The sequence below is a fragment of the Podarcis cretensis genome, assembly GCF_951804945.1.
Source record: "Podarcis cretensis genome assembly, chromosome: 16".
Lineage (NCBI taxonomy): Eukaryota > Metazoa > Chordata > Lepidosauria > Squamata > Lacertidae > Podarcis > Podarcis cretensis.
The window spans coordinates 18,669,398-18,684,033 of NC_137186.1; the positions used below are offsets into that span (position 1 = coordinate 18,669,398).

At 45.3% G+C, this 14,636-nt stretch overlaps 1 long non-coding RNA gene across 1 annotated transcript; it reads left to right on the forward strand.

Annotated features, from left to right (window-relative positions):
- The first annotated feature begins 664 nt into the window (after positions 1-664).
- On the forward strand, positions 665-7,620 carry LOC307205153. Its single transcript, XR_013833919.1, has 3 exons — positions 665-1,069; positions 6,503-6,563; positions 7,560-7,620. It is a non-coding gene; the product is annotated as an uncharacterized lncRNA (long non-coding RNA).
- The last annotated feature ends 7,016 nt before the right edge of the window (positions 7,621-14,636 follow it).

A 14,636-nucleotide genomic window follows, 5' to 3' on the forward strand; every position in this document is an offset into this window, starting at 1 on the left:
TTGATCTAATATATTGATTTTGTTGTCTTAATATTTCTGTGCAAGTTCCCACATTTGAGGAAAGGTGGGATTAAAAAAAAGATTTAAATAAATAATTAAACTGATTTGAACAACTTTGTGAAATATTTGTTGAATTGTGAATTCAACTCGGATCCAAACTCTTTAGACATTGGTATAATTTAGAATTGAATATCAGGTTCTACTTCACACACACACACACACACACACACACACACACACTATAAAGTTTTTGCAGCCCTCTGAACTCAGCTTTTTGAAACACCTCAAATTTCACTCTCTGAAGAATGATTTGAAACAAGTATGCAAAGCGATGCAAAATCTTGTCTCATTAAGTAACTTGGATGTAATAATTGAGCAAAATCGATCATTCAGAAGCTTGGGGGGAAATGAATTAAGGAGAAGATACATTCATACCATCTTTCTGCCAACCAATTGAAGTTGCCAGAATTATTTTGAGAAATGATCCTTTTTCTGAGGTGAAACAAGCCATTTATTTGACTGAAACCATTTTTGGTCTGAAGCAGACGCTAAAGCTTACAGGATAAAACAGCGCAAAATGCAATAGGTAAGATTTACAAGATGCTGAAAATAAGATTTACTGGAAATGCTAAATGCTCTGCCTTCGCTCCACTCTCAGGATGCCAGAAAGCCCCATTTCATTTGCTTTCGGTCTCCATGCCCACACAGACCCTTTAACCAGGACTGGGGGGTGGGGAACACCGATTTCTGCCCAGCCTCCACAGACTTGGCACAGAGACCGACTCTGATACCAACCCTTTATCTGAGCCACACTGACTGGGGTTGCCATAGCAACAAACATGACAGAAGGTGACAGAAGGCAGGAGAGATATCAAAAAAGGACATATGAAAGGGAGCTGGGCTGGGCTGGCAAGAGGGGTGTGTGTCTCGGTAACGGAAAGCAATTAGAAGAGAGGAACCGCTTTTAATTTCCCTATAATTAAAGGGATAATCAAGGAAAAGGTATCGCATCAGGAGGGGATGCTAAATTTCTTGTGATCTGCTCAGAAATGGCTGGTTCCTTTGTGAGGTAAGAACACTAGAAGATCCTGCTGCTGGATCAGACCAAGGGCCTGTCTCATCCAGTATCCTTTTCCCCACAAGGTCCGCCATATTCCCCTGGGAAGCCCACAGGCAGGAGCTGAGGGCAATCACCTTCTCTCACGGATGGTCCCCAGTGACTGGTAATTGGTGGTACATAACTGGACATAGTGGGACGCGGGTGGCGCTGTGGGTTAAACAACTGAGCCTAGGACTTGCCAATCAGAAGGTCGGCGGTTCGAATCCCCGCGACGGGGTGAGCTCCTGTTGATCGGTCCCTGCTCCTGCCAACCAAGCATTTCGAAAGCACATCAAAGTGCAAGTAGATAAATAGGTACCACTCTGGCGGGAAGGTAAACGGCGTTTCCGTGCGCTGCTCTGGTTCTCCAGAAAAGGCTTAGCCATGCTGGCCACATGACCCGGAAGCTGTACGCCGGCTCCCTCGGCCAATAAAGCGAGATGAGCGCCGCAACCCCAGAGTCGGCCACGATTGGACCTAATGGTCAGGGGTCCCTTTACCTTCACTTTAACCGGACATAAGAATTTAAGAAGAGCCTGCTGGATCAGGCCAATGGCCCATCAAGTCCAGCATCCTGTTCTCACAGTGGCCAACCAGATGCCTGTGGGAAACCTGCAAACTGGATCTGAGCACAAGAGCTTCTCTCCCCTCCTGGGTCTTCCAGCAACTGGGATTCAGAAGCACTGTCTTCTCCGACTCAGGGGGTAGAGCAAACTGTCATGCCTAATAGCCGTTGATAGCCATTCATTTCTCCAGTCCTCTTTTAAAGCCATCCAGTTTGGTGGTCATCACTGTCTCTTGTGGGAGGGAGTTCCATAGTTTAACTATGTGCAGCATGAAGAAGTAATTTCTTTTCTCTGTCCTGAATCTTCCAGCATTCGGCTTCATTGGATTGCCCACAAGTTCTGGTGTTATGGGAGAGGGAGAAAAACCTTTATCTATCCACTTCCTCCATGCCATGCATATTTTTATAAGCTTCTATCTTATGTTCCTTTCCTTTTTCTTTTTTTTAAAAAATATGTTTATTTGACTTTTATGAACAGAGCTCTCCTTCTCTAAAATAAAAATCCCAAATGCTATAAGGTAGTTGATCATTCGAAAGCCCATGGATCACTCGCCCCTGTTCTGTTTATTGTCTCTCTTCAAAGACCTAAATGCTGTTATAAAGAATAAGGACTTACTGACTATTCTTTTAGTGATCACTCGGCTATCCAGAGCTCAAACCTGGAAGGCCTTACAAGGACTATCCCTGGACTTAAAATGCCTGGTGATTCGCTACATATGAGAAAATAACTCATAACTTAAAAGCAATATAGGAAACGAAAAGACCGAAAAAAATTGTATGCAATAAGGTAGTCCTTTATTCAACATACAAACAAATCTGGTCTTAAAAGATAAACCCTCCAAAGCATCTTTGCTAACCTGAACAAGATGACTTGAAGTGTATTCTTCCCTGGGAACAATTGTCTGTGATGCTGTAATGTGTGTGTGATGTTATATATTTGTTGTTATATATAAAAAGCCTAGCAAACAAATTTGGGTGGGGGACGCATGCAAACAAAGCAGCCTAGTTTCTTTCTAGATATCACATTATTTCACTTCTTTCCTCTCATATAATTCTTCCTGACTTTAAATATACTGCAGAATCTTTATTTCTTCGCCACATTTTGATCTATTAAATACCTCTTTAAAAAGTACTAAGGTTGGGGGGGGGGGTGTATCCTCCCTATTATTGAAATAGAAAAATGCCAGGAGGCGGGGTGGAAATTTGGAGGAGGAGTGGGGGTCAGATTAGCATGGTGACAAATTAGCAGCTAGGCCGGGGCCTGTGCATGGGAAGTTAATGACCTTTTGTCTCTACCATCTATAGGCGAGCTCATTTGCAAGTATGCAGTTGGAATAATTTAGGCCCAAGTTCCAACGTGTGGAGCGGCATTCCTTTGGCTCTTTCGCTCCCATGGCGAGGCTCATGAGAGCTCTAAAGAACTTGCAAAAAGTGAGATGGGCACATCATTGCAGAAGGAAGTCAACTGGAGTTGCGGGGGGAGGTCATGGCAGCATGACAGCTTTGATAGCCAAAATCTCACAGAGGAATAGAACCAGTGGTAAATGGTAGTGGAGCTAAATTTTAGGCCAAAGCCACATTTCTAGTAATCTGTGGTGGCCGCCTCCGGAGATGTCAAGTATATCTCTAAATCCCAGAGGGAATACAGGATCTGGGGGCAGTTTTGGGAAAGAGCAAGGCGAACAAACTTGAAGTTCATTATGATAAGACGGAGGTGCTGTGATTTCGGGAGCTGAATGGGGATAAATTGGAGGTGCCTCTTTTGCAACAGTGTCCTGGTACGGCGTTATGTACAGTGGTACCTTGGGTTACATACGCTTCAGGTTACACACTCCGCTAACCCAGAAATAGTACCCCAGGTTAAGAACTTTGCTTCAGGATGAGAACAGAAATTGTGCAGCGGCGGCGCGGCAGCAGCAGGAGGCCCCATTAGCTAAAGTGGTGCTTTAGGTTAAGAACAGTTTCAGGTTAAGAATGGACCTCCGGAACGAATTAAGTACTTAACCCGAGGTACCACTGTACCAAGCTTGGATCCTAGAAGAATAGGCAAGTAGGATCCTAGAATGCAACAACTGATTGGCAGGTGTGCTTCCTCATGAAAACCAAATCAGTGAGCAATAAAGGATGGAGAACCACGTCAATGAGTGTCCAGGAGATTTCTGGAATGCTTTACATGGCGGCCGTGTGGCAAAGGTAAAGAACGTAAGGAGAACCTGCTGGATCAGGCCAAAAGGGGCACATTGAGTCCAGCTTCCTGTTCTCACAGTGGCCAACTAGATGCCCATTATGTGAAATCCAGAAGCAGAATTCAAGCACAAGAGCATTCTCCCCTCCTGCGGCTTCCAGAGGCATTATTGCCTCTGACCATGAAGGCAGAGTATAGTCATTATGGCTAGTAACCATTGATAGCCCACTCTGCCATGATCATAGAATAGGAGCCGCTTAACCTAGGATTGCCGTACGTCCGGAATTTCCCAGACATTGCTGGGATTTGGCCCTTGGAAACAGTGCCCAGGAAATCGCTTAAATGTGTGGGAAAATCTGGACATATGGCAACCCATATGTATGGAGAATTTCCTAAAAAATAGCTCACAAACATCTCTCTTTTTTTGAGATCTTGCTCAACAGCTTTGGAAAAAAAGAAAAATAGAAAAGCTCAACAGCTGTCTGGATCTTGACTTTTCACTCTACTTAACCACCCATTTGGTGGATCTTGCCTTAGCCTGATGAAGGGTTAAGCTGGTCCAACAGCTGCCAAGGTTGGCAGATCCCACTCCAGCCAAAGGCACCAACAAAATGACCCCTTTCTGTATCCCTTATCCATCTAATCTACAATGTGATGCATCTGGAGGCCATCACACAACGGATCACCATCACTATTGTCACCACCGCATATAACAGAGGCCAAATGCGGCTCCTAGGCCTCTCTATATGGCCCTAGCTCTAGGGTACACCCCCTTATCGGGTGATACCCCTTCTGCCCAGCCATATCCCCCATCAACCATGCTCTACAACTCCTATGAGTCCTTCTGTCTGGCTGGGACGTGTCCATGAATTTTGATCATGCCTCCTGCTTTCCTGGATGGAGAATGCAAAGCTGGTGTGTGTGTGTGTGTGTGTGTGTGTGTGTGTGTGTGTGTGTGTAAAACTTTCTGGTTCTAGGGTGGTAAACATTGTTGGCTATAGATAAGTATCACATCCTTTGCCCTGCCCATGTCTCCCTCCAGTCCATCCTCCACTGGAATGTGGCCCTTGAGAGGTTGTCCATGAAGGAGTGTGGCCTTTGGCTGGAAAACTTTCCTTGCCCCTGCTCTGAAGTGCCATCAACATGCATGGCATTTTCATACCCAGTGAGGACAGGTACCTGCCCCAAGACGTTTACAATGAGAAAGGCAGTGGGGGGGGGGGAGGAAGGAGGGAGGCAAGAGAAGAAGGTACAAAAGAAATGTGTTACATTGAAAACTGTACAAGAAGCATTAAAGCAGTATCAATATGACAATAAATAGAATCTGAAAAACTCCCCCCCCCCCCGCAAACAAAGAAAACAGTGAGCATCTCAACAGGCAGAGTTAGAAGTTTCTACAATTATGATCTCCTGGATTTTGGAGTTCTGAATCCTGTTTCTGATTCTGTTTGTGGTACTCTACAAATCCTCCATTGCCCATTGTTCTTTTCTGAAATATTGTAGAGATCTGTGTATATGCAGTGTTTGATTAATATATGTCTTACGCCCTCTTCTATGTTACCAGTGCTCATCTGTGCACACTCATGATAAATTAATTTTTATATTTAAAAATTTTAGAAACTGACATGGAAATTGCACTTCTCTACTGGCAACCAATGACTCTGTTACAAGATCAGCATTATATGATCGGATCAGCTGGCTCAAGCCTGATCTCTGGCATCCTAATTTGAACTGACCAGAGCTGGCCTGTCTTCACATGAAGAGCATTACAGTAGTCTAACCTGGATGTGATTGACTGAGACTTCTCCAAGAAGGGGCATTCCTGGACTGGCACATCAGATGAAGCTGGGAGAATACATTCTTTGCCACTGCTGCCACCTAACCATCTGGAAGCAGGGTTGGATCCAGGAGCGGTTGAAAAAATGGATAGAGAAAAGTCCCCCTCTTCATAGAATCATAGAATTGTAGAAATTGTGAACACACCATGAAGCACAATGTTGGAAGATTCAGGACAGATCATAGTTAAACCACGGGATTAGTTTCCATCAAGAGACAGTGATGAACATCAACTAGGACAGCTTTAAAAGAGGATGGCACAAATTTATAAAGGTTATGGCTATCAATGGCCACCAGCCATTGTATGTTCTGTTTGCAGTACTGCATCATCTACACTGATGGTTTAATAGAAATGCTAAGTTATTATTATTGATGTACAGTATTGATCAGCTTTTAAACCACTGACTGAAGGCCATTTAATTATAAGATAATTAAAAACACAAAAACAACAAAAGCATTTAAAGCAAGACCAAGATGGACACTCATGTTAAAGACCCATTTAACCAGCTGGGAAAGCCTGACAGAACAAAAATGTGATTGCGGTAAGTGCAGATAGGGAATGCCTGTCGTATCTCCACAGGACTGCCATTCCACAAAAGAAGGGCAGCCACTCTAAAAGCCCTGCTCTGAGAGACTATGGAACAGGCTTCTGAGATCACGAAAACACACTGTGGTTAAGATTCGGTCCCTCTGCATCTTCCAAAGGAAGTGCTTATATGATAAACATGCTAACTAGTGGATATATGCATCTAACTCCTACTCCTTTGTTGTTGTTATCACATTTTTATTACACTTTATCCTCTCTCTTTTCTTCAAGGAGCTGAAGGTGGCTCACATGTCTCTTCTCGTCCATTTAATCCTCACAACCACCCTGTGAGGTAGGTGAGGCTGAAAAACTGTGGCTGGTCCAACGTCACCCAGTGAGCTTTGTGACTGAGTGGGGATTTGAATCCTGGTCTCCCAGGTCCTAGTCCGACTCTAACCACTGCACCACCACTGACTCACCAGTCAGAAATCTGGGGCATATTTCCTAAAAATTTCACTTCAAAAACTCAGCTTTCCATTTCTAAGCCCCTTTGCTGAGGCAATGGTTCCTTCACAGAAGTTAAGCAGGGGATTCATGCTAATCAGGCCCCGCCAAGATTGTTTCCACCTCAGCCATCATCAACAACAACAACAGCAAAGGACTAGACAATGCAAAGCCCCCCCCCCCTTTTTACAGTCTTTAATGGTCCTCCTCATCATATTAGGCTCTGGGAAGGCTCGCTTTGAGGTAGACACCCGGCCTCACACCAGACGAACTGCCAATCTGGCCAGGATTCTCAAAGGCATGATTGTTTGAGGACAAAAACAAAGGGGAGCGGGCAGGGGGCTTAGGGAAGTGGATGGTGGGGCGGAGTGGTTGGTGGTGAGCTATTGGGGGGGGGGGTGTTGGTGGAGGCCGACAAGCCACCTTAACATTCTGATGGGGAACGTGCAGGCCGGACTATAGAGTCTAGACGTCCATTCATGGAGCCAGTCTCAGTTGCTCTATTGTCTTAATTAACCATTTGAAGCTGTAATGGAATGAGACAAAAAATAAAAAAGCTTCAACACCCCCTTCCCCTGATTTCTCATGCCTGTTCATGTGGAAAAGCATGCACCCGAGTCAAGTACCTTGATTAATTAAAGAGAGAGAGAGGCCCCCCCACTCCTTTTGACCCCCTCCCCAAATATCTACACACCCCAGGAACCTTTGGTGAGTTTCCTGAGATAACGAACAAGACTGAACAGCAAACGTGGGATGGCAGATAGTGTATTAATTTTTTAAAATGGGCATTATCGCAATGCAAATTCTGTTATAATGCCTCTTTCTTTCATTGAATTTTTGCCAGACTTTTAAGAAGAGCAAATGAGCAAGAGAGCTGCACTTTTGGAATTCTGCATAGTTTAGGTATATGTATATGTGATCTTCTTCAAAGTAAGGACTGTAGCAAAGTGGTGGAATTCTGCTTTGGATGCAGAATGTCCTGGGTTTGATTCTCAGCATCTCCCAGTAGGGCTGGGAGAGATTTTTGCCTGAAACCCTGGAAAGTCACTGTCAGTCAGTGTTGGCAATTCTGAGCTAGATGGCCCAGGGGTCTGACTCAGTGTATGTAGCTTCCTATGCTCCTAAGAAAAGAATAATTATTTCTGGCTGTGGCTGAGATCTTTGGCCACCTGATCCAAAACAGGACTGCTTTATCAAATTGCTGAGAATCGGACTGTCTTTCACACAGTGGCCTCTTCCCCTACAAGCTGTTTTTGAAAATTGGCAGAATTCAAAACGATTGCCTATTCCAACCTGCTACCTTCCAGATATTTTGGGTTACACCTCCCAAGAGTCCCAACCACCATAGTTGTGTGATGGGAGTCATCATCCCAAATAGCCCTGCTGGCCAGTGGGAGTTGTTGTCTCAAACATCTGGAGGGTACCGTGTTGGGAAAGACCGATCCATGGGAACTTTCTCTATTTTTGATCATAGCTATTAAAGTGACGTCAACCATGGTTCATTCTAGATACAGCTAAGCACTTTGGAACCACCTGATAAACCTTTGCCTCGTCTGAGCTCGGGGACATCACCATAGCCATCTTCACATACCTGAAGGGCTGTCACATGGGAGATGGAGCAAGCTTGTTTTCTGCTGCTCCAGGGGCAGGACCAATGGATTCAAATGACAAGAAAGGAGGTTCCAACCAAGCATTAGGGACAACTTTCTGTCGGTAGGAGCTGTTTGACGGTGGAGTGGACTCTCTTGGAATGTGATAGACCCTTCTTTGTTTGAGGTTTTTTAACAGCGTTTGGATGGCCATCTGTCAGGGATTCTTTAGCTGTGATTTGTGCATTCTAGTGGGTTGGACTAGATGACCTCGGGGTTCCTTTCGACTCTACAGTTCTACAGTTCTTTGATATCTTGTGACACTGAGTCCCACAAGTCAATGATGTGTTCAGTGAAGCAGGCACATCTTTTCACCTGTCCTGAATAGATCACCACTCAGTTTCAATGGACAGCTCCAATTTCTGGTGATGTGAAGAAGGGAGAGAAAAAAGTTTTTTGATTCACTCTGAACTTATTCACACTTAACTTCTGCCCTACACTTTCTAAGCACAGATTTGCGCTTTAAAGCTCTGTGTCTGAGAACTCTTTTTTTCATACCCTGGAGCTTTCTCTGCAAAAACCTGGTCTCTAAAGTTGAAATGGCAATTCGAGTTTTCCATGAATTACTGTTTGCTCCAATTCAGTGGTAAAGAGTGAGTTTTTGCAGGGAAAGCTCCAGGGTGTGTGTGTGCGTGCGCGCGCTCAGGAACAGAGCTTTAAAGTGTGGGTTGTGCCTGGAAAGCGCCAACAATAGTTACATGTGGATAAGTCCTTAGAGTGTGCTACAGGTGAACGGAACAGCCTGTTTCCACTTTGTGTCATGTTCACATGCGCTCCCTCATCTCATCCTCTCTTTTTCTGGATTAAAAAAGAATTTATCAAACTGTTGCATTTAATTTGTACCCATTTTTCACACATTTCCCCCTGCAAACACATGTTTTTTCTAAGCTTCCCCCTCCTTCTTGTTCTTTCACCAGCAGGTGAAGACTGTTTTATTCCAGCAGACCTTTGGGAACTGACGGGTGCTTTTTAGGAAACAGGTCTGAATAGAGCTGTGATGTTTCTGAATCTTGCAAATGCAGTTCTCCAGCCAAGAAAATGTGAGCAAAACTATGTGCATTAGGGGGAAATGTGCATAGATATGCATATATTTGTGAAAATAGCTTACTAACACTTATTATTATTATTATTATTATTATTATTATTACAATTTATTATCTGCCCTTCTGGGGTAACAAGTGGGCTACAACAATGAAAACACAACATAAATATTAAAACACAATATTAATAACAGTTTAAAACAACTTAATGTTAGCGGGGGTTTCTTGCAAAAATGTGTATGATTGGCAAAACTGTGTACAGAAATGCATAGATCAGGAGAAATGTAAGCTACCATTTGCCAGAGGACCATAACAAAAATCGCAAACTGATGTAGAGAAGCGGTTTTTCATAGGGAACTGCTTTGCGTGCAGAAGGTCTCATGTTCAGTCCTTGGTATCTCCAGGTCAGAACAGCCGCTGCTTGAAACCTTGGAGAGCCAGACTGGGTAATACAGATGTGACCCAATATAAGGCCACTCCCTGTATTCCTAGGACTGGAAAAAATGAGAAACTGCAATGGACACATGAGCCTGTCCTGGGACTGGGCAGGGGAGACCCCTCTTGGCCTCAGGCCCTGGTCTGGGCCAGAGGAACCACTGCCCTCCACGTTCAAAGAGAAAGCAGGTTCATAGGGTTTTATGTGGGTCATCAAGATGCCTCTTCCCAACTGTGGCTGACCCGATCCCATGCACTTGCAGGGATGGTGCCCGCCTCCATCAGCTGCGTCCGCCTCCCCAGGCGCTGGCTTCACGATGGCAGATGGTGCAATAGCAATAACCCAGACGTCTGAAAGACCTTTACATCAAAACAAAAAAACAAACAGAGCCCAACTCCAGCCCATGACAACCCCCCCTTTCCTTGCCCACCGTGGGAAAAGATTAATGCAGTAAATTTGAGAACAAAGACCCCTTTGCCCCCCAGTTATCTCCACTGGCTGGGCACCGCCAATCTGGTGCCAACTGAAGCTGTCCCATTCTGACCGAGGGATGGGCAGATCTGTCTGTTTGGGTTTATCATTCTCCAGCCTTAAACTCAGCTTGCCCATTTCCACATCAGTTTGCAGTATGAGAAAAGGAAAGGGGGGGAACCCCCTCTCAAATATTTGTCAGCCTTTTAGTATGCATTTTCCCCATTTTTGTATGCTGTGTTGTCTAATATACATATTTTTGCAAGCAATTTGTCCTCACATAGTGATTTTTTTGTACATTGTGCATTGTTATTGTTAATACAATACACACTCTTTATTTTTAACACATTTCTTGGTGGTGAAAGCTGCATTGCAAAATTCAGAAAAATACCAAAGTGGAAGGATGGGTGTAAGTCGATTCGCTGCTGTTCCAGGAAGCAGGAATTGGGCAGGTTTGTGTTAGCTGGGGAACTGGACTTAATTTCTTCCCTGTCACAGCCTACTTGAAAGAGAGCTCTCTGGTATTTCTTTGTTTATTTGGTTCCTTTCTAGGCCACACTTCTTCCAATGAGGACTGTTTACAGTGGTACCTCGGGTTAAGAACTTAATTCATTCTTGAGGTCTGTTCTTAACCTGAAACTGTTCTTAACCTGAAGCACCACTTTAGCTAATGGGGCCTCCTGCTGCTGCTGCGCCACCAGAGCACAATTTCTGTTCTCATCCTGAAGCAAAGTTCTTAACCCAAGGTACTATTTCTGGGTTAGTGGAGTCTGTAACCTGAAGCGTCTGTAACCTGAAGTGTATGTAACCCGAGGTACCACTGTATTTATGTATTGCTTCTATATCTCTCCCCCCCCTTTTCCTCTAAGGAGCTCAAGGTAGTTCTCACCATTCTTTCCCACAACAGCCCTGCAAGGTAGGTTAGGCTGAGGGGCAGCGACTGGCCCCAGGTCACCCAGCGAGCTTCATGGATTTGTAGGGATTTGAACCCTGGTCTCTTAGGTCCCAGTCTGATAATCAGAGGCAGAGCAAGGGGGGTGCAGTGGGGGTGGTCCGCCCCGGGTGCCATCCTGAGGAGGAGTGACATTGCTGGGATGCTAGCCCCGCCCCTGCAGACTGCTAGCCCCGCCCCTGGGTGCACACCCACTCCGAGTGCTGGAGCATGTAGCTCCGCCTCTGCTGACAATCTCACCAACTACACCACACTCGTTCTAGATTGTTAACAATATAACTCAGTCTTGCTGACAACGGCTGGCCGTAGTTCTCCAAGGTTTCAGTCTCTCTAAACCTTACGGGGCGATGCCAGGAACTGAACCAAGAGCTTTCTCCATGGAAGGCTGCTGCTTTATTAATTATTAAATTGATTTCTCGCAGTTCCCAGAATGAAAAGCAGTTAAAACCTTTACAGGAATAGGGTGGGCTCTGAAAATACACTTTTCAAGTGTCAAAGGCCAGTGTAAAGAAATGTGTCTTCAGAATTTGTTGGAAGCTGTGCAGTGAAGGTGCCAGGTGCACTTCTGAGGGGAAGGAGTTCCACAACTCAGGGGCTGCCACAGAGAAGGCCCTCTCCCCAGGTACTACCATACTTCTGAGCATACACACTAACTCCTAGGGGCCAAGGCAATTTCACCCCCCACCCGCCAATGTTCAGCTCCACTCCCTGGCTCCTTGTGACGTCACGCAATGTCAAGATGTCACATCAGAGCCCCTCAATCAACTTGGAAAGATGGTGCCTCTGCTTCTGCCTCTGCTTCTGCGGGAGGTGAAATTAGCAGGAGGTACCCCTCTGCCAATCTTAACACACAGGATGGGCTACAGGGAAGGAGGTGGCCTTTCGAATATTTGAGGTCTGAGTCGTTTAGGGCTTCAGACACTCACATGAGCACCTTGAAGAATGGAGCCTGGAAACAAACTGGCAGTCAGTGTGGCTGTTTTAGTACAAGGGTTCTATGATTTCTAAAGGGAAACCCAGCCAATACTCTACCCACTGCATCTGGGGCCAGTTGAAGTTCCCAAGTAATCTTCAAGGGCAGCTCCATGTAGAGCTAAGGCCCTTCTGTGGGCCCTGCAGGCCTTTCCCCTTGGGCTCATCCACACCATCGCAGTTGCTCTTTCTGGTCCAGTTCTTGCCTCTGGAAAGCCTACAAGCAATTCAATATAAGAATCGCTTCTTGGCCTTTTGGCTAAGACCAAGTGTGAGAATAATAGCCTAGACCTATCTCACACCATACATCAAAGGCATTATGATACCACCTCATTCTTTAATCGTATGGTGCAAATGTGGCCACACTGTTGTTCCTAGTGTTTGGCATTTAGAGGTATGGTGCCTCTGTTTTCATTGGCAGGGAGTGGCGTAGCATGGGTTGCCAGTGCCCAGGGTGGGTCGGAAGCTCATGTCAGGGAGTGTGTGCAAAGCCCACAAGGCACATGGCTGCCAGCGCTACTGCTGCTGGTGGCAGTGACCACACGCCTTCTTGGCTTGGCCGCTCCACCACCTCCCAGCTCAGCCAGCCCAAGGGCATTGTGTGGGCATTGCACCTTGTTGTGCCCCTCTCACATTTTGTACCTGAGGCGACCTCCCCTCCCCCCCCCGTGCTATGTCACTGGCGGCAGGATGCAGCCGTCATGATTGGTAACTACTGACAGCCTTATTCCCCATGAATTTGTCCAACCTCCTTTTAAAATCACCTATATTGGTGGCCATAATTTAACTGCAGGTGATTTAGCTATTTCCTTTTTGTCTGTCCTGAATCTCCCAACCAGATTTAATAAAATAATTAGAAGGAGTTGAATGTGTGGATGGTTGGTACACCTATTATTGCATTTAGCTTATAGTTACTTGTTTATATTTATTGGTTGTAGAGTTCCCTCAGGGAGCAGGTAAAATTAGAACATCTGTATATGGCTGGAGAGGCAGCAAATTGCACCTGCTGAGTTGCTAGCTTCCTTCTTCAAAATGCACCTGTTGAATTGCTCGCTTTCTTCTTGTCGTTTGGATCAGAGGTCAGCAAACTTTTTCACTCAGACCTTGGGGGGGGCGGACTATATTGGGGGGGGGGGAATGAACGAATTCCTATGCCCCACAAATAACCCAGAGATGCATTTTAAATAAAAGCACACATTCTACTCATGTGAAAACACGCTGATTCCCGGACTGTCCGCAGGCTGGATTTAGAAAGTGATTGGGCCGGATCTGACCCCTGGGCCTTCGTTTGCCTACCCATGGTTTGGATAAACCCTTATGGCAATTTATGCTGGCATAGGAGTCTTCCTTATATACAAATCTAGACCTTTTTGCTGAGGTCTCAGAGATAGAAGACAGAAGTTAAGAGTGGTGGGGATGGTTGGATAAATGGGGTTTTGCAGATAATCCAGTAAATAGGCTAAATTTCATTGAGGCTAGCTCAGTGGACTTTAAGAGAAACAGAGGGCAAAGGCGTTATGTGGCAAGTCAATTCTCTGTCAGTGTTTTGACAGGGTGTGGGGGTGTGGAGTTGCAGGAAACTGAGGCAAGAGGGAGGCAATGTTGGGAGTCGCACCCCTTATGTAAGAAAGTCACACCCCTTATGTAACGCAGGGGTCACTGTGCTTTGCAGGAGCACCGTGTGATATAGGAATTGGTCACCTCCCCTTTGGAACTCCCTCCCACTAGACATTTAGACAGGCAGCGGCTCTGTATGCCTTTTCAATGTTAGGAAGACAGGAAGCTGTCTCATACCGAGTCAGACCATTGGTCTCTCTTGCTCCGTATTGTCTTTGCCGCAGGAGTATTTCCCAGTCCTACCAAGAGATGCCTTTGGGGATTGAACTAGGGAACCGAAGCAGATGCTCTGCCACTGAGCCACAGTTCTTCCTCTTTCAACAATCCCTTTAAGCATCTTTAGTCTATTCCGCATCTGTGCCGGAATCATTTTAAACTGTGCTTATATGCAGAGTTATTTCTAAAGACTTGTACTGTACTTTTCACAGCACTAACTTGCTGCCTGATTGAGGTTGAAAAACCATGTGTGCTGCCTTGAGCTCCTAGAGGATAGGTGGACTATAAATGCAAATGAGTCAATAAATAAAGTTGAATTTTAGTACATTTCCTTTTCAAAAACCAAGGGAAATCCAGTAATTAAAAGAAAAAGCTGCTGATTTCAGACTGGAGTTAAGGCTATCTCTGCAAAGCTGATGAAATTAGAAGCTAAGGCTGATGCTTAAAGTACCAGAGGTGCCCCTGATTAGTTATGGATGTGGTGCAATGTCACATATTGGGCTTTCATGTAAGTTGCGCTCCATGTGACCCCACTGACCCCACTTCCTTGGTCTTTCAGGCCTTGATC